Below are 24,215 nucleotides of genomic sequence, written 5' to 3'. Positions count from 1 at the left end.
CAGAGAGCTCTGAATTTCCCAAAAACATTTGCAGCCTGAAAGGGGCATTAACCCGCATCCTAGACCACTGAAATTCCAACAATATTTTTTGCATGAAAAATGCATCCTACACCCCTGAAAGTTCAGAATATGTTAGCAGCCAAAAAAAGGCCTTGAAATGTATCTTAAGCCTGCAAACATGTAGAAAACTTTGGAGGCCCAAAAAAGGGGTTTACAGGCATCCTAGACACCCTAAAGTCTACAAAAGTTTGTTGGCCCAAAAACTGTGCCAGAGAGCTCTGACTGTCCCAAAAACATTTGCAGCCTGAAAGGGGCATTAACCCGCATCCTAGACCACTGAAATTCCAACAATATTTTTGGCATGAAAAATGCATCCTACACCCCTGAAAGTTCAGAATATGTTAGCAGCCCAAAAAAGGCCTTAAAATACATCTTAAGCCTGCAAAAATGTAGAAAAATTTTGGAGGCCCCAAAAAGGGGTTTAAAGGCATCCTAGACCTCATAAAGTCCAGAAAATGTTGGTGGCCTAAAATCTGTGTCAGAGAGCTCTGAATGTCCCAAAAACATTTGAAGCCTGAAAGGGGCATTAACCCGCATCCTAGACCACTGAAATTCCAACAATATTTTTGGCATGAAAAATGCATCCTACACCCCTGAAAGTTCAGAATATGTTAGCAGCCCAAAAAAGGCCTTAAAATGTATCTTAAGCCTGCAAACATGTAGAAAACTTTGGAGGCCCAAAAAAGGGGTTTACAGGCATCCTAGACCCCCTAAAGTCTACAAAAGTTTGTTGGCCCAAAAACTGTGCCAGAGAGCTCTGCATGTCCCAAAAACATTTGTAGCCTGAAAGGGGCATTAACCCACATCCTAGACCACTGAAATTCCCAACAATATTTTTGGCATGAAAAATGTATCCTACACCCCTGAAAATTCAGAATATGTTAGCAGCCCAAAGATAGGCCTTAACATGCATCTTAAGACTGCAAAAAATGTTGAAAACTTCGGATGCCCAAAAAAGGGGTTTACAGGCACCCTAGTCCCCCTAAAGTCCAGAAAATGTTGTTGGGACAAAAACTATGCTGGAGAGCTCCGAATGTCCCAAAAACATTTGAAGCCTGAAAGGGGCATTAACCCGCATCCTAGACCACTGACATTCCCAACAATATTTTTGGCATGAAAAATGCATCCTACACCCCTGAAAGTTCAGAATATGTTAGCAACCCAAAAAAGGCCTTAAAATGTATCTTAAGCCTGCAAAAATGTTGAAAACTTTGGAGGCCCAAAAAAGGGGTTTACAGGCATCCTAGACCCCCTAAAGTCTACAAAAGTTTGTTGGCCAAAAAACTGTGTCAGAGAGCTCTGAATGTCCCAAAAACATTTGCAGCCTGAAAGGGGCATTAACCCGCATCCTAGACCACTGAAATTCCAACAATATTTTTGGCATGAAAAATGCATCCTACACCCCTGAAAGTTCAGAATATGTTAGCAGCCCAAAAAAGGCCTTGAAATGTATATTAAGCCTGCAAAAATGTAGAAAACTTTGGAGGCCTCAAAATGGGGTTTACAGGCATCCTAGACCCCCTAAAGTCTAGAAAATATTGGCGGCCTAAAAACTGTGTCAGAGAGCTCTGCATGTCCCAAAAACATTTGCAGCCTGAAAGGGGCATTAACCCACATCCTAGACCACTGAAATTCCCAACAATATTTTTGGCATGAAAAATGTATCCTACACCCCTGAAAATTCAGAATATGTTAGCAGCCCAAAAATAGGCCTTCACATGCATCTTAAGACTGCAAAAAATGTTGAAAACTTCGGATGCCCAAAAAAGGGGTTTACAGGCACCCTAGACCCCCTAAAGTCCAGAAAATGTTGTTGGGACAAAAACTATGCTAGAGAGCTCCGAATGTCCCAAAAACATTTGAAGCCTGAAAGGGGCATTAACCCGCATCCTAGACCACTGAAATTCCCAACAATATTTTTGGCATGAAAAATGCATCCTACACCCCTGAAAGTTCAGAATATGTTAGCAGCCCAAAAAAGGCCTTAAACTGTATCTTAAGCCTGCAAACATGTAGAAAACTTTGGAGGCCCAAAAAAGGGGTTTACAGGCATCCTAGACCCCCTAAAGTCTACAAAAGTTTGTTGGCCCAAAAACTGTGCCAGAGAGCTCTGCATGTCCCAAAAACATTTGCAGCCTGAAAGGGGCATTAACCCGCATCCTAGACCACTGAAATTCCAACAATATTTTTGGCATGAAAAATGCATCCTACACCCCTGAAAGTTCAGAATATGTTAGCAGCCCAAAAAAGGCCTTGAAATGTATATTAAGCCTGCAAAAATGTAGAAAACTTTGGAGGCTTCAAAATGGGGTTTACAGGCATCCTAGACCCCCTAAAGTCTAGAAAATATTGGCGGCCTAAAAACTGTGTCAGAGAGCTCTGCATGTCCCAAAAACATTTGCAGCCTGAAAGGGGCATTAACCCACATCCTAGACCACTGAAATTCCCAACAATATTTTTGGCATGAAAAATGTATCCTACACCCCTGAAAATTCAGAATATGTTAGCAGCCCAAAAATAGGCCTTCACATGCATCTTAAGACTGCAAAAAATGTTGAAAACTTCGAATGCCCAAAAAAGGGGTTTACAGGCACCCTAGACCCCCTAAAGTCCAGAAAATGTTGTTGGGACAAAAACTATGCTGGAGAGCTCCGAATGTCCCAAAAACATTTGAAGCCTGAAAGGGGCATTAACCCGCATCCTAGACCACTGAAATTCCCAACAATATTTTTGGCATGAAAAATGCATCCTACACCCCTGAAAGTTCAGAATATGTTAGCAGCCCAAAAAAGGCCTTAAAATGTATCTTAAGCCTGCAAACATGTAGAAAACTTTGGAGGCCCAAAAAAGGGGTTTACAGGCATCCTAGACCCCCTAAAGTCTACAAAAGTTTGTTGGCCCAAAAACTGTGCCAGAGAGCTCTGCATGTCCCAAAAACATTTGCAGCCTGAAAGGGGCATTAACCCGCATCCTAGACCACTGAAATTCCCACAATATTTTTGGCATGAAAAATGTATCCTACACCCCTGAAAATTCAGAATATGTTAGCAGCCCAAAAATAGGCCTTAACATGCATCTTAAGACTGCAAAAAATGTTGAAAACTTCGGATGCCCAAAAAAGGGATTTACAGGCACCCTAGACCCCCTAAAGTCCAGAAAATGTTGTTGGGACAAAAACTATGCTGGAGAGCTCCGAATGTCCCAAAAACATTTGAAGCCTGAAAGGGGCATTAACCCGCATCCTAGACCACTGAAATTCCCAACAATATTTTTGGCATGAAAAATGCATCCTACACCCCTGAAAGTTCAGAATATGTTAGCAGCCCAAAAAAGGACTTAAAATGCATCTTAAGCCTGCAAAAATGTTGAAAACTTTAGAGGCCCAAAAAAGGGGTTTACAGGCATCCTAGACCCCCTAAAGTCTACAAAAGTTTGTTGGCCCAAAAACTGTGCCAGAGAGCTCTGCATGTCCCAAAAACATTTGCAGCCTGAAAGGGGCATTAACCCGCATCCTAGACCACTGAAATCCCCACAATATTTTTGGCATGAAAAATGTATCCTACACCCCTGAAAATTCAGAATATGTTAGCAGCCCAAAAATAGGCCTTAACATGCATCTTAAGACTGCAAAAAATGTTGAAAACTTCGGATGCCCAAAAAAGGGGTTTACAGGCATCCTAGACCCCATAAAGTCCAGAAAATGTTGCTGGCCAAAAACTGTGTCAGAGAGCTCTGAATGTCCCAAAAACATGTGCAGCCTGAAAGGGGCATTAACCTGCATACTAGACCACTGAAATTCCCAACAATATTTTTGGCATGAAAAATGCATCCTACACCGCTGAAAGTTCAGGTTATGTTAGCAGCCCAAAAAAGGCCTTAAAATACATCTTAAGCCTGCAAAAATGTTGAAAACTTTGGAGGCCCAAAAAAGGGGTTTACAGGCATCCTAGACCCCCTAAAGTCCAGAAAATGTTGTTGGGACAAAAACTATGCTGGAGAGCTCCGAATGTCCCAAAAACATTTGAAGCCTGAAAGGGGCATTAACCCGCATCCTAGACCACTCAAATTCCCAACAATATCTTTGACACAAAAAAGCATCCTACACCCCTGAAAGTTCAGAATATGTTAATAGCCCAAAAAAGGCCTTAAAATGTATATTAAGCCTGCAAAAATGTAGAAAACTTTGGAGGCCTCAAAAAGGGGTTTACAGGCATCCTAGACCCCCTAAAGTCTAGAAAATATTGGCGGCCTAAAAACTGTGTCAGAGAGCTCTGAATGTCCCAAAAACATTTGCAGCCTGAAAGGGGCATTAACCCGCATCCTAGACCACTGAAATTCCAACAATATTTTTGGCATGAAAAATGCACCCTACACCCCTGAAAGTTCAGAATATGTTAGCAGCCCAAAAAAGGCCTTGAAATGTATCTTAAGCCTGCAAACATGTAGAAAAATTTGCAGGCCCAAAAAAGGGGTTTACAGGCATCCTAGACCCCTTAAAGTCTACAAAAGTTTGTTGGCCTAAAAACTGTGCCAGAGAGCTCTGAATGTCCCAAAAACATTTGCAGCCTGAAAGGGGCATTAACCTGCATCCTAGACCACTGACATTCCCAACTATATCTTTGGCATGAAAAATGCATCCTACACCCCTGAAAGTTCAGAATATGTTAGCAGCCCAAAAAAGGCCTTAAAATGTATCTTAAGCCTGCAAAAATGTAGAAAACTTTGGAGGCCCAAAAAAGGGGTTTACAGGCATCCTAGACCCCCTAAAGTCCAGAAAATGTTGGTGGCCTAAAAACTGTGTCAGAGAGCTCTGAATGTCCCAAAAACATTTGAAGCCTGAAAGGGGCATTAACCCGCATCCTAGACCACTGAAATTCCAACAATATTTTTGGCATGAAAAATGCACCCTACACCCCTGAAAGTTCAGAATATGTTAGCAGCCCAAAAAAGGACTTAAAATGCATCTTAAGCCTGCAAAAATGTTGAAAACTTTGGAGGCCCAAAAAAGGGGTTTACAGGCATCCTAGACCCCCTAAAGTCTACAAAAGTTTGTTGGCCCAAAAACTGTGCCAGAGAGCTCTGAATGTTCCAAAAACATTTGCAGCCTGAAAGGGGCATTAACCCGCATCCTAGACCACTTAAATTCCAACAATATTTTTGGCATGAAAAATGCACCCTACACCCCTGAAAGTTCAGAATATGTTAGCAGCCCAAAAAAGGACTTAAAATGCATCTTAAGCCTGCAAAAATGTTGAAAACTTTGGAGGCCCAAAAAAGGGGTTTACAGGCATCCTAGACCCCCTAAAGTCTACAAAAGTTTGTTGGCCCAAAAACTGTGCCAGAGAGCTCTGAATGTTCCAAAAACATTTGCAGCCTGAAAGGGGCATTAACCCGCATCCTAGACCACTTAAATTCCAACAATATTTTTGGCATGAAAAATGCATCCTACACCCCTGAAAGTTCAGAATATGTTAGCAGCCCAAAAAAGGCCTTAAAATGTCTCTTAAGCCTGCAAACATGTAGAAAACTTTGGAGGCCCAAAAAAGGGGTTTACAGGCATCCTAGACCCCCTAAAGTCTACAAAAGTTTGTTGGCCCAAAAACTGTGCCAGAGAGCTCTGAATGTCCCAAAAACACGTGCAGCCTGAAAGGGGCATTAACCTGCATCCTAGACCACTGAAATTCCCAACAATATTTTTGGCATGAAAAATGCATCCTACACCGCTGAAAGTTCAGGTTATGTTAGCAGCCCAAAAAACGCCTTAAAATACGTCTTAAGCCTGCAAAAATGTAGAAAAATTTTGGAGGCCCCAAAAAGGGTTTTAAAGGCATCCTAGACCCCCTAAAGTCCAGAAAATGTTGGTGGCCTAAAAACTGTGTCAGAGAGCTCTGAATGTCCCAAAAACATTTGAAGCCTGAAAGGGGCATTAACCCGCATCCTAGACCACTGAAATTCCAACAATATTTTTGGCATGAAAAATGCACCCTACACCCCTGAAAGTTCAGAATATGTTAGCAGCCCAAAAAAGGACTTAAAATGCATCTTAAGCCTGCAAAAATGTTGAAAACTTTGGAGGCCCAAAAAAGGGGTTTACAGGCATCCTAGACCCCCTAAAGTCTACAAAAGTTTGTTGGCCCAAAAACTGTGCCAGAGAGCTCTGAATGTTCCAAAAACATTTGCAGCCTGAAAGGGGCATTAACCCGCATCCTAGACCACTGAAATTCCAACAATATTTTTGGCATGAAAAATGCATCCTACACCCCTGAAAGTTCAGAATATGTTAGCAGCCCAAAAAAGGCCTTAAAATGTATCTTAAGCCTGCAAACATGTAGAAAACTTTGGAGGCCCAAAAAAGGGGTTTACAGGCATCCTAGACCCCCTAAAGTCTACAAAAGTTTGTTGGCCCAAAAACTGTGCCAGAGAGCTCTGAATGTCCCAAAAACACGTGCAGCCTGAAAGGGGCATTAACCTGCATCCTAGACCACTGAAATTCCCAACAATATTTTTGGCATGAAAAATGCATCCTACACCGCTGAAAGTTCAGGTTATGTTAGCAGCCCAAAAAACGCCTTAAAATACGTCTTAAGCCTGCAAAAATGTAGAAAAATTTTGGAGGCCCCAAAAAGGGTTTTAAAGGCATCCTAGACCTCCTAAAGTCCAGAAAATGTTGGTGGCCTAAAATCTGTGTCAGAGAGCTCTGAATGTCCCAAAAACATTTGAAGCCTGAAAGGGGCATTAACCCGCATCCTAGACCACTGAAATTCCAACAATATTTTTGGCATGAAAAATGCATCCTACACCCCTGAAAGTTCAGAATATGTTAGCAGCCCAAAAAAGGCCTTAAAATGTATCTTAAGCCTGCAAACATGTAGAAAACTTTGGAGGCCCAAAAAAGGGGTTTACAGGCATCCTAGACCCCCTAAATTCTACAAAAGTTTGTTGGCCCAAAAACTGTGCCAGAGAGCTCTGCATGTCCCAAAAACATTTGCAGCCTGAAAGGGGCATTAACCCACATCCTAGACCACTGAAATTCCCAACAATATTTTTGGCATGAAAAATGTATCCTACACCCCTGAAAATTCAGAATATGTTAGCAGCCCAAAAATAGGCCTTAACATGCATCTTAAGACTGCATAAAATGTTGAAAACTTCGGATGCCCAAAAAAGGGGTTTACAGGCACCCTAGACCCCCTAAATCCAGAAAATGTTGTTGGGACAAAAACTATGCTGGAGAGCTCCGAATGTCCCAAAAACATTTGAAGCCTGAAAGGGGCATTAACCCGCATCCTAGACCACTGAAATTCCCAACAATATTTTTGGCATGAAAAATGCATCCTACACCCCTGAAAGTTCAGAATATGTTAGCAGCCCAAAAAAGGCCTTAAAATGTATCTTAAGCCTTCAAACATGTAGAAAACTTTGGAGGCCCAAAAAAGGGGTTTACAGGCATCCTAGACCCCCTAAAGTCTACAAAAGTTTGTTGACCCAAAAACTGTGCCAGAGAGCTCTGCATGTCCCAAAAACATTTGCAGCCTGAAAGGGGCATTAACCCGCATCCTAGACCACTGAAATTCCCACAATATTTTTGGCATGAAAAATGTATCCTACACCCCTGAAAATTCAGAATATGTTAGCAGCCCAAAAATAGGCCTTAACATGCATCTTAAGACTGCAAAAAATGTTGAAAACTTCGGATGCCCAAAAAAGGGGTTTACAGGCATCCTAGACCCCATAAAGTCCAGAAAATGTTGCTGGCCAAAAACTGTGTCAGAGAGCTCTGAATGTCCCAAAAACATGTGCAGCCTGAAAGGGGCATTAACCTGCATACTAGACCACTGAAATTCCCAACAATATTTTTGGCATGAAAAATGCATCCTACACCGCTGAAAGTTCAGGTTATGTTAGCAGCCCAAAAAAGGCCTTAAAATACATCTTAAGCCTGCAAAAATGTTGAAAACTGTGGAGGCCCAAAAAAGGGGTTTGCAGGCATCCTAGACCCCCTAAAGTCTACAAAAGTTTGTTGGCCCAAAAACTGTGCCAGAGAGCTCTGAATGTCCCAAAAACATTTGCAGCCTGAAAGGGGCATTAACCCGCATCCTAGACCACTGAAATTCCAACAATATTTTTGGCATGAAAAATGCATCCTACACCCCTGAAAGTTCAGAATATGTTAGCAGCCCAAAAAAGGCCTTGAAATGTATATTAAGCCTGCAAAAATGTAGAAAACTTTGGAGGCCTCAAAAAGGGGTTTACAGGCATCCTAGACCCCCTAAAGTCTAGAAAATATTGGCGGCCTAAAAACTGTGTCAGAGAGCTCTGAATGTCCCAAAAACATTTGCAGCCTGAAAGGGGCATTAACACGCATCCTAGACGACTGAAATTCCCAACAATAGACCCCCTAAAGTCGAGAAAATGCTGGTGGCCAAAAACTGTGTCAGAGAGCTCTAAATGTCCCAAAAACACGTGCAGCCTGAAAGGGGCATTAACCTGCATCCTAGACCACTGAAATTCCCAACAATATTTTTGGTATGAAAAATGCATCCTACACCGCTGAAAGTTCAGGCTATGTTAGCAGCCCAAAAAAGGCCTTAAAATCATTCTTAAGCCTGCAAAAATGTTGAAAACTTTGGAGGCCCAAAAAAGGGGTTTACAGGCATCCTAGACCCCCTAAAGTCTACAAAAGTTTGTTGGCCCAAAAACTGTGCCAGAGAGCTCTGAATTTCCCAAAAACATTTGCAGCCTGAAAGGGGCATTAACCCGCATCCTAGACCACTGAAATTCCAACAATATTTTTTGCATGAAAAATGCATCCTACACCCCTGAAAGTTCAGAATATGTTAGCAGCCAAAAAAAGGCCTTGAAATGTATCTTAAGCCTGCAAACATGTAGAAAACTTTGGAGGCCCAAAAAAGGGGTTTACAGGCATCCTAGACACCCTAAAGTCTACAAAAGTTTGTTGGCCCAAAAACTGTGCCAGAGAGCTCTGACTGTCCCAAAAACATTTGCAGCCTGAAAGGGGCATTAACCCGCATCCTAGACCACTGAAATTCCAACAATATTTTTGGCATGAAAAATGCATCCTACACCCCTGAAAGTTCAGAATATGTTAGCAGCCCAAAAAAGGCCTTAAAATACATCTTAAGCCTGCAAAAATGTAGAAAAATTTTGGAGGCCCCAAAAAGGGGTTTAAAGGCATCCTAGACCTCATAAAGTCCAGAAAATGTTGGTGGCCTAAAATCTGTGTCAGAGAGCTCTGAATGTCCCAAAAACATTTGAAGCCTGAAAGGGGCATTAACCCGCATCCTAGACCACTGAAATTCCAACAATATTTTTGGCATGAAAAATGCATCCTACACCCCTGAAAGTTCAGAATATGTTAGCAGCCCAAAAAAGGCCTTAAAATGTATCTTAAGCCTGCAAACATGTAGAAAACTTTGGAGGCCCAAAAAAGGGGTTTACAGGCATCCTAGACCCCCTAAAGTCTACAAAAGTTTGTTGGCCCAAAAACTGTGCCAGAGAGCTCTGCATGTCCCAAAAACATTTGTAGCCTGAAAGGGGCATTAACCCACATCCTAGACCACTGAAATTCCCAACAATATTTTTGGCATGAAAAATGTATCCTACACCCCTGAAAATTCAGAATATGTTAGCAGCCCAAAGATAGGCCTTAACATGCATCTTAAGACTGCAAAAAATGTTGAAAACTTCGGATGCCCAAAAAAGGGGTTTACAGGCACCCTAGACCCCCTAAAGTCCAGAAAATGTTGTTGGGACAAAAACTATGCTGGAGAGCTCCGAATGTCCCAAAAACATTTGAAGCCTGAAAGGGGCATTAACCCGCATCCTAGACCACTGACATTCCCAACAATATTTTTGGCATGAAAAATGCATCCTACACCCCTGAAAGTTCAGAATATGTTAGCAACCCAAAAAAGGCCTTAAAATGTATCTTAAGCCTGCAAAAATGTTGAAAACTTTGGAGGCCCAAAAAAGGGGTTTACAGGCATCCTAGACCCCCTAAAGTCTACAAAAGTTTGTTGGCCAAAAAACTGTGTCAGAGAGCTCTGAATGTCCCAAAAACATTTGCAGCCTGAAAGGGGCATTAACCCGCATCCTAGACCACTGAAATTCCAACAATATTTTTGGCATGAAAAATGCATCCTACACCCCTGAAAGTTCAGAATATGTTAGCAGCCCAAAAAAGGCCTTGAAATGTATATTAAGCCTGCAAAAATGTAGAAAACTTTGGAGGCCTCAAAATGGGGTTTACAGGCATCCTAGACCCCCTAAAGTCTAGAAAATATTGGCGGCCTAAAAACTGTGTCAGAGAGCTCTGCATGTCCCAAAAACATTTGCAGCCTGAAAGGGGCATTAACCCACATCCTAGACCACTGAAATTCCCAACAATATTTTTGGCATGAAAAATGTATCCTACACCCCTGAAAATTCAGAATATGTTAGCAGCCCAAAAATAGGCCTTCACATGCATCTTAAGACTGCAAAAAATGTTGAAAACTTCGGATGCCCAAAAAAGGGGTTTACAGGCACCCTAGACCCCCTAAAGTCCAGAAAATGTTGTTGGGACAAAAACTATGCTAGAGAGCTCCGAATGTCCCAAAAACATTTGAAGCCTGAAAGGGGCATTAACCCGCATCCTAGACCACTGAAATTCCCAACAATATTTTTGGCATGAAAAATGCATCCTACACCCCTGAAAGTTCAGAATATGTTAGCAGCCCAAAAAAGGCCTTAAACTGTATCTTAAGCCTGCAAACATGTAGAAAACTTTGGAGGCCCAAAAAAGGGGTTTACAGGCATCCTAGACCCCCTAAAGTCTACAAAAGTTTGTTGGCCCAAAAACTGTGCCAGAGAGCTCTGCATGTCCCAAAAACATTTGCAGCCTGAAAGGGGCATTAACCCGCATCCTAGACCACTGAAATTCCAACAATATTTTTGGCATGAAAAATGCATCCTACACCCCTGAAAGTTCAGAATATGTTAGCAGCCCAAAAAAGGCCTTGAAATGTATATTAAGCCTGCAAAAATGTAGAAAACTTTGGAGGCTTCAAAATGGGGTTTACAGGCATCCTAGACCCCCTAAAGTCTAGAAAATATTGGCGGCCTAAAAACTCTGTCAGAGAGCTCTGCATGTCCCAAAAACATTTGCAGCCTGAAAGGGGCATTAACCCACATCCTAGACCACTGAAATTCCCAACAATATTTTTGGCATGAAAAATGTATCCTACACCCCTGAAAATTCAGAATATGTTAGCAGCCCAAAAATAGGCCTTCACATGCATCTTAAGACTGCAAAAAATGTTGAAAACTTCGAATGCCCAAAAAAGGGGTTTACAGGCACCCTAGACCCCCTAAAGTCCAGAAAATGTTGTTGGGACAAAAACTATGCTGGAGAGCTCCGAATGTCCCAAAAACATTTGAAGCCTGAAAGGGGCATTAACCCGCATCCTAGACCACTGAAATTCCCAACAATATTTTTGGCATGAAAAATGCATCCTACACCCCTGAAAGTTCAGAATATGTTAGCAGCCCAAAAAAGGCCTTAAAATGTATCTTAAGCCTGCAAACATGTAGAAAACTTTGGAGGCCCAAAAAAGGGGTTTACAGGCATCCTAGACCCCCTAAAGTCTACAAAAGTTTGTTGGCCCAAAAACTGTGCCAGAGAGCTCTGCATGTCCCAAAAACATTTGCAGCCTGAAAGGGGCATTAACCCGCATCCTAGACCACTGAAATTCCCACAATATTTTTGGCATGAAAAATGTATCCTACACCCCTGAAAATTCAGAATATGTTAGCAGCCCAAAAATAGGCCTTAACATGCATCTTAAGACTGCAAAAAATGTTGAAAACTTCGGATGCCCAAAAAAGGGATTTACAGGCACCCTAGACCCCCTAAAGTCCAGAAAATGTTGTTGGGACAAAAACTATGCTGGAGAGCTCCGAATGTCCCAAAAACATTTGAAGCCTGAAAGGGGCATTAACCCGCATCCTAGACCACTGAAATTCCCAACAATATTTTTGGCATGAAAAATGCATCCTACACCCCTGAAAGTTCAGAATATGTTAGCAGCCCAAAAAAGGACTTAAAATGCATCTTAAGCCTGCAAAAATGTTGAAAACTTTAGAGGCCCAAAAAAGGGGTTTACAGGCATCCTAGACCCCCTAAAGTCTACAAAAGTTTGTTGGCCCAAAAACTGTGCCAGAGAGCTCTGCATGTCCCAAAAACATTTGCAGCCTGAAAGGGGCATTAACCCGCATCCTAGACCACTGAAATTCCCACAATATTTTTGGCATGAAAAATGTATCCTACACCCCTGAAAATTCAGAATATGTTAGCAGCCCAAAAATAGGCCTTAACATGCATCTTAAGACTGCAAAAAATGTTGAAAACTTCGGATGCCCAAAAAAGGGGTTTACAGGCATCCTAGACCCCATAAAGTCCAGAAAATGTTGCTGGCCAAAAACTGTGTCAGAGAGCTCTGAATGTCCCAAAAACATGTGCAGCCTGAAAGGGGCATTAACCTGCATACTAGACCACTGAAATTCCCAACAATATTTTTGGCATGAAAAATGCATCCTACACCGCTGAAAGTTCAGGTTATGTTAGCAGCCCAAAAAAGGCCTTAAAATACATCTTAAGCCTGCAAAAATGTTGAAAACTTTGGAGGCCCAAAAAAGGGGTTTACAGGCATCCTAGACCCCCTAAAGTCCAGAAAATGTTGTTGGGACAAAAACTATGCTGGAGAGCTCCGAATGTCCCAAAAACATTTGAAGCCTGAAAGGGGCATTAACCCGCATCCTAGACCACTCAAATTCCCAACAATATCTTTGACACAAAAAAGCATCCTACACCCCTGAAAGTTCAGAATATGTTAATAGCCCAAAAAAGGCGTTAAAATGTATATTAAGCCTGCAAAAATGTAGAAAACTTTGGAGGCCTCAAAAAGGGGTTTACAGGCATCCTAGACCCCCTAAAGTCTAGAAAATATTGGCGGCCTAAAAACTGTGTCAGAGAGCTCTGAATGTCCCAAAAACATTTGCAGCCTGAAAGGGGCATTAACCCGCATCCTAGACCACTGAAATTCCAACAATATTTTTGGCATGAAAAATGCACCCTACACCCCTGAAAGTTCAGAATATGTTAGCAGCCCAAAAAAGGCCTTGAAATGTATCTTAAGCCTGCAAACATGTAGAAAAATTTGCAGGCCCAAAAAAGGGGTTTACAGGCATCCTAGACCCCTTAAAGTCTACAAAAGTTTGTTGGCCCAAAAACTGTGCCAGAGAGCTCTGAATGTCCCAAAAACATTTGCAGCCTGAAAGGGGCATTAACCTGCATCCTAGACCACTGACATTCCCAACTATATCTTTGGCATGAAAAATGCATCCTACACCCCTGAAAGTTCAGAATATGTTAGCAACCCAAAAAAGGCCTTAAAATGTATCTTAAGCCTGCAAAAATGTAGAAAACTTTGGAGGCCCAAAAAAGGGGTTTACAGGCATCCTAGACCCCCTAAAGTCCAGAAAATGTTGGTGGCCTAAAAACTGTGTCAGAGAGCTCTGAATGTCCCAAAAACATTTGAAGCCTGAAAGGGGCATTAACCCGCATCCTAGACCACTGAAATTCCAACAATATTTTTGGCATGAAAAATGCACCCTACACCCCTGAAAGTTCAGAATATGTTAGCAGCCCAAAAAAGGACTTAAAATGCATCTTAAGCCTGCAAAAATGTTGAAAACTTTGGAGGCCCAAAAAAGGGGTTTACAGGCATCCTAGACCCCCTAAAGTCTACAAAAGTTTGTTGGCCCAAAAACTGTGCCAGAGAGCTCTGAATGTTCCAAAAACATTTGCAGCCTGAAAGGGGCATTAACCCGCATCCTAGACCACTTAAATTCCAACAATATTTTTGGCATGAAAAATGCACCCTACACCCCTGAAAGTTCAGAATATGTTAGCAGCCCAAAAAAGGACTTAAAATGCATCTTAAGCCTGCAAAAATGTTGAAAACTTTGGAGGCCCAAAAAAGGGGTTTACAGGCATCCTAGACCCCCTAAAGTCTACAAAAGTTTGTTGGCCCAAAAACTGTGCCAGAGAGCTCTGAATGTTCCAAAAACATTTGCAGCCTGAAAGGGGCATTAACCCGCATCCTAGACCACTTAAATTCCAACAATATTTTTGGCATGAAAAATGCATCCTACACCCCTGAAAGTTCAGAATATGTTAGCAGCCCAAAAAAGGCCTTAAAATGTCTCTTAAGCCTGCAAACATGTAGAAAACTTTGGAGGCCCAAAAAAGGGGTTTACAGGCATCCTAGACCCCCTAAAGTCTACAAAAGTTTGTTGGCCCAAAAACTGTGCCAGAGAGCTCTGAATGTCCCAAAAACACGTGCAGCCTGAAAGGGGCATTAACCTGCATCCTAGACCACTGAAATTCCCAACAATATTTTTGGCATGAAAAATGCATCCTACACCGCTGAAAGTTCAGGTTATGTTAGCAGCCCAAAAAACGCCTTAAAATACGTCTTAAGCCTGCAAAAATGTAGAAAAATTTTGGAGGCCCCAAAAAGGGTTTTAAAGGCATCCTAGACCCCCTAAAGTCCAGAAAATGTTGGTGGCCTAAAAACTGTGTCAGAGAGCTCTGAATGTCCCAAAAACATTTGAAGCCTGAAAGGGGCATTAACCCGCATCCTAGACCACTGAAATTCCAACAATATTTTTGGCATGAAAAATGCACCCTACACCCCTGAAAGTTCAGAATATGTTAGCAGCCCAAAAAAGGACTTAAAATGCATCTTAAGCCTGCAAAAATGTTGAAAACTTTGGAGGCCCAAAAAAGGGGTTTACAGGCATCCTAGACCCCCTAAAGTCTACAAAAGTTTGTTGGCCCAAAAACTGTGCCAGAGAGCTCTGAATGTTCCAAAAACATTTGCAGCCTGAAAGGGGCATTAACCCGCATCCTAGACCACTGAAATTCCAACAATATTTTTGGCATGAAAAATGCATCCTACACCCCTGAAAGTTCAGAATATGTTAGCAGCCCAAAAAAGGCCTTAAAATGTATCTTAAGCCTGCAAACATGTAGAAAACTTTGGAGGCCCAAAAAAGGGGTTTACAGGCATCCTAGACCCCCTAAAGTCTACAAAAGTTTGTTGGCCCAAAAACTGTGCCAGATAGCTCTGAATGTCCCAAAAACACGTGCAGCCTGAAAGGGGCATTAACCTGCATCCTAGACCACTGAAATTCCCAACAATATTTTTGGCATGAAAAATGCATCCTACACCGCTGAAAGTTCAGGTTATGTTAGCAGCCCAAAAAACGCCTTAAAATACGTCTTAAGCCTGCAAAAATGTAGAAAAATTTTGGAGGCCCCAAAAAGGGTTTTAAAGGCATCCTAGACCTCCTAAAGTCCAGAAAATGTTGGTGGCCTAAAATCTGTGTCAGAGAGCTCTGAATGTCCCAAAAACATTTGAAGCCTGAAAGGGGCATTAACCCGCATCCTAGACCACTGAAATTCCAACAATATTTTTGGCATGAAAAATGCATCCTACACCCCTGAAAGTTCAGAATATGTTAGCAGCCCAAAAAAGGCCTTAAAATGTATCTTAAGCCTGCAAACATGTAGAAAACTTTGGAGGCCCAAAAAAGGGGTTTACAGGCATCCTAGACCCCCTAAATTCTACAAAAGTTTGTTGGCCCAAAAACTGTGCCAGAGAGCTCTGCATGTCCCAAAAACATTTGCAGCCTGAAAGGGGCATTAACCCACATCCTAGACCACTGAAATTCCCAACAATATTTTTGGCATGAAAAATGTATCCTACACCCCTGAAAATTCAGAATATGTTAGCAGCCCAGAAATAGGCCTTAACATGCATCTTAAGACTGCATAAAATGTTGAAAACTTCGGATGCCCAAAAAAGGGGTTTACAGGCACCCTAGACCCCCTAAATCCAGAAAATGTTGTTGGGACAAAAACTATGCTGGAGAGCTCCGAATGTCCCAAAAACATTTGAAGCCTGAAAGGGGCATTAACCCGCATCCTAGACCACTGAAATTCCCAACAATATTTTTGGCATGAAAAATGCATCCTACACCCCTGAAAGTTCAGAATATGTTAGCAGCCCAAAAAAGGCCTTAAAATGTATCTTAAGCCTTCAAACATGTAGAAAACTTTGGAGGCCCAAAAAAGGGGTTTACAGGCATCCTAGACCCCCTAAAGTCTACAAAAGTTTGTTGACCCAAAAACTGTGCCAGAGAGCTCTGCATGTCCCAAAAACATTTGCAGCCTGAAAGGGGCATTAACCCGCATCCTAGACCACTGAAATTCCCACAATATTTTTGGCATGAAAAATGTATCCTACACCCCTGAAAATTCAGAATATGTTAGCAGCCCAAAAATAGGCCTTAACATGCATCTTAAGACTGCAAAAAATGTTGAAAACTTCGGATGCCCAAAAAAGGGGTTTACAGGCATCCTAGACCCCATAAAGTCCAGAAAATGTTGCTGGCCAAAAACTGTGTCAGAGAGCTCTGAATGTCCCAAAAACATGTGCAGCCTGAAAGGGGCATTAACCTGCATACTAGACCACTGAAATTCCCAACAATATTTTTGGCATGAAAAATGCATCCTACACCGCTGAAAGTTCAGGTTATGTTAGCAGCCCAAAAAAGGCCTTAAAATACATCTTAAGCCTGCAAAAATGTTGAAAACTGTGGAGGCCCAAAAAAGGGGTTTGCAGGCATCCTAGACCCACTAAAGTCTACAAAAGTTTGTTGGCCCAAAAACTGTGCCAGAGAGCTCTGAATGTCCCAAAAACATTTGCAGCCTGAAAGGGGCATTAACCCGCATCCTAGACCACTGAAATTCCAACAATATTTTTGGCATGAAAAATGCATCCTACACCCCTGAAAGTTCAGAATATGTTAGCAGCCCAAAAAAGGCCTTGAAATGTATATTAAGCCTGCAAAAATGTAGAAAACTTTGGAGGCCTCAAAAAGGGGTTTACAGGCATCCTAGACCCCCTAAAGTCTAGAAAATATTGGCGGCCTAAAAACTGTGTCAGAGAGCTCTGAATGTCCCAAAAACATTTGCAGCCTGAAAGGGGCATTAACACGCATCCTAGACGACTGAAATTCCCAACAATACACCCCCTAAAGTCGAGAAAATGCTGGTGGCCAAAAACTGTGTCAGAGAGCTCTAAATGTCCCAAAAACACGTGCAGCCTGAAAGGGGCATTAACCTGCATCCTAGACCACTGAAATTCCCAACAATATTTTTGGTATGAAAAATGCATCCTACACCGCTGAAAGTTCAGGCTATGTTAGCAGCCCAAAAAAGGCCTTAAAATCATTCTTAAGCCTGCAAAAATGTTGAAAACTTTGGAGGCCCAAAAAAGGGGTTTACAGGCATCCTAGACCCCCTAAAGTCTACAAAAGTTTGTTGGCCCAAAAACTGTGCCAGAGAGCTCTGAATTTCCCAAAAACATTTGCAGCCTGAAAGGGGCATTAACCCGCATCCTAGACCACTGAAATTCCAACAATATTTTTTGCATGAAAAATGCATCCTACACCCCTGAAAGTTCAGAATATGTTAGCAGCCAAAAAAAGGCCTTGAAATGTATCTTAAGCCTGCAAACATGTAGAAAACTTTGGAGGCCCAAAAAAGGGGTTTACAGGCATCCTAGACACCCTAAAGTCTACAAAAGTTTGTTGGCCCAAAAACTGTGCCAGAGAGCTCTGACTGTCCCAAAAACATTTGCAGCCTGAAAGGGGCATTAACCCGCATCCTAGACCACTGAAATTCCAACAATATTTTTGGCATGAAAAATGCATCCTACACCCCTGAAAGTTCAGAATATGTTAGCAGCCCAAAAAAGGCCTTAAAATACATCTTAAGCCTGCAAAAATGTAGAAAAATTTTGGAGGCCCCAAAAAGGGGTTTAAAGGCATCCTAGACCTCATAAAGTCCAGAAAATGTTGGTGGCCTAAAATCTGTGTCAGAGAGCTCTGAATGTCCCAAAAACATTTGAAGCCTGAAAGGGGCATTAACCCGCATCCTAGACCACTGAAATTCCAACAATATTTTTGGCATGAAAAATGCATCCTACACCCCTGAAAGTTCAGAATATGTTAGCAGCCCAAAAAAGGCCTTAAAATGTATCTTAAGCCTGCAAACATGTAGAAAACTTTGGAGGCCCAAAAAAGGGGTTTACAGGCATCCTAGACCCCCTAAAGTCTACAAAAGTTTGTTGGCCCAAAAACTGTGCCAGAGAGCTCTGCATGTCCCAAAAACATTTGTAGCCTGAAAGGGGCATTAACCCACATCCTAGACCACTGAAATTCCCAACAATATTTTTGGCATGAAAAATGTATCCTACACCCCTGAAAATTCAGAATATGTTAGCAGCCCAAAGATAGGCCTTAACATGCATCTTAAGACTGCAAAAAATGTTGAAAACTTCGGATGCCCAAAAAAGGGGTTTACAGGCACCCTAGACCCCCTAAAGTCCAGAAAATGTTGTTGGGACAAAAACTATGCTGGAGAGCTCCGAATGTCCCAAAAACATTTGAAGCCTGAAAGGGGCATTAACCCGCATCCTAGACCACTGACATTCCCAACAATATTTTTGGCATGAAAAATGCATCCTACACCCCTGAAAGTTCAGAATATGTTAGCAACCCAAAAAAGGCCTTAAAATGTATCTTAAGCCTGCAAAAATGTTGAAAACTTTGGAGGCCCAAAAAAGGGGTTTACAGGCATCCTAGACCCCCTAAAGTCTACAAAAGTTTGTTGGCCAAAAAACTGTGTCAGAGAGCTCTGAATGTCCCAAAAACATTTGCAGCCTGAAAGGGGCATTAACCCGCATCCTAGACCACTGAAATTCCAACAATATTTTTGGCATGAAAAATGCATCCTACACCCCTGAAAGTTCAGAATATGTTAGCAGCCCAAAAAAGGGCTTGAAATGTATATTAAGCCTGCAAAAATGTAGAAAACTTTGGAGGCCTCAAAATGGGGTTTACAGGCATCCTAGACCCCCTAAAGTCTAGAAAATATTGGCGGCCTAAAAACTGTGTCAGAGAGCTCTGCATGTCCCAAAAACATTTGCAGCCTGAAAGGGGCATTAACCCACATCCTAGACCACTGAAATTCCCAACAATATTTTTGGCATGAAAAATGTATCCTACACCCCTGAAAATTCAGAATATGTTAGCAGCCCAAAAATAGGCCTTCACATGCATCTTAAGACTGCAAAAAATGTTGAAAACTTCGGATGCCCAAAAAAGGGGTTTACAGGCACCCTAGACCCCCTAAAGTCCAGAAAATGTTGTTGGGACAAAAACTATGCTAGAGAGCTCCGAATGTCCCAAAAACATTTGAAGCCTGAAAGGGGCATTAACCCGCATCCTAGACCACTGAAATTCCCAACAATATTTTTGGCATGAAAAATGCATCCTACACCCCTGAAAGTTCAGAATATGTTAGCAGCCCAAAAAAGGCCTTAAACTGTATCTTAAGCCTGCAAACATGTAGAAAACTTTGGAGGCCCAAAAAAGGGGTTTACAGGCATCCTAGACCCCCTAAAGTCTACAAAAGTTTGTTGGCCCAAAAACTGTGCCAGAGAGCTCTGCATGTCCCAAAAACATTTGCAGCCTGAAAGGGGCATTAACCCGCATCCTAGACCACTGAAATTCCAACAATATTTTTGGCATGAAAAATGCATCCTACACCCCTGAAAGTTCAGAATATGTTAGCAGCCCAAAAAAGGCCTTGAAATGTATATTAAGCCTGCAAAAATGTAGAAAACTTTGGAGGCTTCAAAATGGGGTTTACAGGCATCCTAGACCCCCTAAAGTCTAGAAAATATTGGCGGCCTAAAAACTGTGTCAGAGAGCTCTGCATGTCCCAAAAACATTTGCAGCCTGAAAGGGGCATTAACCCACATCCTAGACCACTGAAATTCCCAACAATATTTTTGGCATGAAAAATGTATCCTACACCCCTGAAAATTCAGAATATGTTAGCAGCCCAAAAATAGGCCTTCACATGCATCTTAAGACTGCAAAAAATGTTGAAAACTTCGAATGCCCAAAAAAAGGGGTTTACAGGCACCCTAGACCCCCTAAAGTCCAGAAAATGTTGTTGGGACAAAAACTATGCTGGAGAGCTCCGAATGTCCCAAAAACATTTGAAGCCTGAAAGGGGCATTAACCCGCATCCTAGACCACTGAAATTCCCAACAATATTTTTGGCATGAAAAATGCATCCTACACCCCTGAAAGTTCAGAATATGTTAGCAGCCCAAAAAAGGCCTTAAAATGTATCTTAAGCCTGCAAACATGTAGAAAACTTTGGAGGCCCAAAAAAGGGGTTTACAGGCATCCTAGGCCCCCTAAAGTCTACAAAAGTTTGTTGGCCCAAAAACTGTGCCAGAGAGCTCTGCATGTCCCAAAAACATTTGCAGCCTGAAAGGGGCATTAACCCGCATCCTAGACCACTGAAATTCCCACAATATTTTTGGCATGAAAAATGTATCCTACACCCCTGAAAATTCAGAATATGTTAGCAGCCCAAAAATAGGCCTTAACATGCATCTTAAGACTGCAAAAAATGTTGAAAACTTCGGATGCCCAAAAAAGGGATTTACAGGCACCCTAGACCCCCTAAAGTCCAGAAAATGTTGTTGGGACAAAAACTATGCTGGAGAGCTCCGAATGTCCCAAAAACATTTGAAGCCTGAAAGGGGCATTAACCCGCATCCTAGACCACTGAAATTCCCAACAATATTTTTGGCATGAAAAATGCATCCTACACCCCTGAAAGTTCAGAATATGTTAGCAGCCCAAAAAAGGACTTAAAATGCATCTTAAGCCTGCAAAAATGTTGAAAACTTTAGAGGCCCAAAAAAGGGGTTTACAGGCATCCTAGACCCCCTAAAGTCTACAAAGGTTTGTTGGCCCAAAAACTGTGCCAGAGAGCTCTGCATGTCCCAAAAACATTTGCAGCCTGAAAGGGGCATTAACCCGCATCCTAGACCACTGAAATTCCCACAATATTTTTGGCATGAAAAATGTATCCTACACCCCTGAAAATTCAGAATATGTTAGCAGCCCAAAAATAGGCCTTAACATGCATCTTAAGACTGCAAAAAATGTTGAAAACTTCGGATGCCCAAAAAAGGGGTTTACAGGCATCCTAGACCCCATAAAGTCCAGAAAATGTTGCTGGCCAAAAACTGTGTCAGAGAGCTCTGAATGTCCCAAAAACATGTGCAGCCTGAAAGGGGCATTAACCTGCATACTAGACCACTGAAATTCCCAACAATATTTTTGGCATGAAAAATGCATCCTACACCGCTGAAAGTTCAGGTTATGTTAGCAGCCCAAAAAAGGCCTTAAAATACATCTTAAGCCTGCAAAAATGTTGAAAACTTTGGAGGCCCAAAAAAGGGGTTTACAGGCATCCTAGACCCCCTAAAGTCCAGAAAATGTTGTTGGGACAAAAACTATGCTGGAGAGCTCCGAATGTCCCAAAAACATTTGAAGCCTGAAAGGGGCATTAACCCGCATCCTAGACCACTCAAATTCCCAACAATATCTTTGACACAAAAAAGCATCCTACACCCCTGAAAGTTCAGAATATGTTAATAGCCCAAAAAAGGCCTTAAAATGTATATTAAGCCTGCAAAAATGTAGAAAACTTTGGAGGCCTCAAAAAGGGGTTTACAGGCATCCTAGACCCCCTAAAGTCTAGAAAATATTGGCGGCCTAAAAACTGTGTCAGAGAGCTCTGAATGTCCCAAAAACATTTGCAGCCTGAAAGGGGCATTAACCCGCATCCTAGACCACTGAAATTCCAACAATATTTTTGGCATGAAAAATGCACCCTACACCCCTGAAAGTTCAGAATATGTTAGCAGCCCAAAAAAGGCCTTGAAATGTATCTTAAGCCTGCAAACATGTAGAAAAATTTGCAGGCCCAAAAAAGGGGTTTACAGGCATCCTAGACCCCTTAAAGTCTACAAAAGTTTGTTGGCCCAAAAACTGTGCCAGAGAGCTCTGAATGTCCCAAAAACATTTGCAGCCTGAAAGGGGCATTAACCTGCATCCTAGACCACTGACATTCCCAACTATATCTTTGGCATGAAAAATGCATCCTACACCCCTGAAAGTTCAGAATATGTTAGCAACCCAAAAAAGGCCTTAAAATGTATCTTAAGCCTGCAAAAATGTAGAAAACTTTGGAGGCCCAAAAAAGGGGTTTACAGGCATCCTAGACCCCCTAAAGTCCAGAAAATGTTGGTGGCCTAAAAACTGTGTCAGAGAGCTCTGAATGTCCCAAAAACATTTGAAGCCTGAAAGGGGCATTAACCCGCATCCTAGACCACTGAAATTCCAACAATATTTTTGGCATGAAAAATGCACCCTACACCCCTGAAAGTTCAGAATATGTTAGCAGCCCAAAAAAGGACTTAAAATGCATCTTAAGCCTGCAAAAATGTTGAAAACTTTGGAGGCCCAAAAAAGGGGTTTACAGGCATCCTAGACCCCCTAAAGTCTACAAAAGTTTGTTGGCCCAAAAACTGTGCCAGAGAGCTCTGAATGTTCCAAAAACATTTGCAGCCTGAAAGGGGCATTAACCCGCATCCTAGACCACTTAAATTCCAACAATATTTTTGGCATGAAAAATGCACCCTACACCCCTGAAAGTTCAGAATATGTTAGCAGCCCAAAAAAGGACTTAAAATGCATCTTAAGCCTGCAAAAATGTTGAAAACTTTGGAGGCCCAAAAAAGGGGTTTACAGGCATCCTAGACCCCCTAAAGTCCAGAAAATGTTGTTGGGACAAAAACTATGCTGGAGAGCTCCGAATGTCCCAAAAACATTTGAAGCCTGAAAGGGGCATTAACCCGCATCCTAGACCACTCAAATTCCCAACAATATCTTTGACACAAAAAAGCATCCTACACCCCTGAAAGTTCAGAATATGTTAATAGCCCAAAAAAGGCCTTAAAATGTATATTAAGCCTGCAAAAATGTAGAAAACTTTGGAGGCCTCAAAAAGGGGTTTACAGGCATCCTAGACCCCCTAAAGTCTAGAAAATATTGGCGGCCTAAAAACTGTGTCAGAGAGCTCTGAATGTCCCAAAAACATTTGCAGCCTGAAAGGGGCATTAACCCGCATCCTAGACCACTGAAATTCCAACAATATTTTTGGCATGAAAAATGCACCCTACACCCCTGAAAGTTCAGAATATGTTAGCAGCCCAAAAAAGGCCTTGAAATGTATCTTAAGCCTGCAAACATGTAGAAAAATTTGCAGGCCCAAAAAAGGGGTTTACAGGCATCCTAGACCCCTTAAAGTCTACAAAAGTTTGTTGGCCCAAAAACTGTGCCAGAGAGCTCTGAATGTCCCAAAAACATTTGCAGCCTGAAAGGGGCATTAACCTGCATCCTAGACCATTGACATTCCCAACTATATCTTTGGCATGAAAAATGCATCCTACACCCCTGAAAGTTCAGAATATGTTAGCAACCCAAAAAAGGCCTTAAAATGTATCTTAAGCCTGCAAAAATGTAGAAAACTTTGGAGGCCCAAAAAAGGGGTTTACAGGCATCCTAGACCCCCTAAAGTCCAGAAAATGTTGGTGGCCTAAAAACTGTGTCAGAGAGCTCTGAATGTCCCAAAAACATTTGAAGCCTGAAAGGGGCATTAACCCGCATCCTAGACCACTGAAATTCCAACAATATTTTTGGCATGAAAAATGCACCCTACACCCCTGAAAGTTCAGAATATGTTAGCAGCCCAAAAAAGGACTTAAAATGCATCTTAAGCCTGCAAAAATGTTGAAAACTTTGGAGGCCCAAAAAAGGGGTTTACAGGCATCCTAGACCCCCTAAAGTCTACAAAAGTTTGTTGGCCCAAAAACTGTGCCAGAGAGCTCTGAATGTTCCAAAAACATTTGCAGCCTGAAAGGGGCATTAACCCGCATCCTAGACCACTTAAATTCCAACAATATTTTTGGCATGAAAAATGCACCCTACACCCCTGAAAGTTCAGAATATGTTAGCAGCCCAAAAAAGGACTTAAAATGCATCTTAAGCCTGCAAAAATGTTGAAAACTTTGGAGGCCCAAAAAAGG

The sequence above is a fragment of the Ambystoma mexicanum genome, chromosome 13 (genome assembly GCF_040938575.1).
Source record: "Ambystoma mexicanum isolate Mex_15411 chromosome 13, UKY_AmexF1_1, whole genome shotgun sequence".
In the NCBI taxonomy this organism is placed as follows: Eukaryota; Metazoa; Chordata; class Amphibia; order Caudata; family Ambystomatidae; genus Ambystoma; species Ambystoma mexicanum.
The sequence above is the reverse complement of the archived record's forward strand: the minus strand, read 5'-3'. Positions refer to the sequence as shown.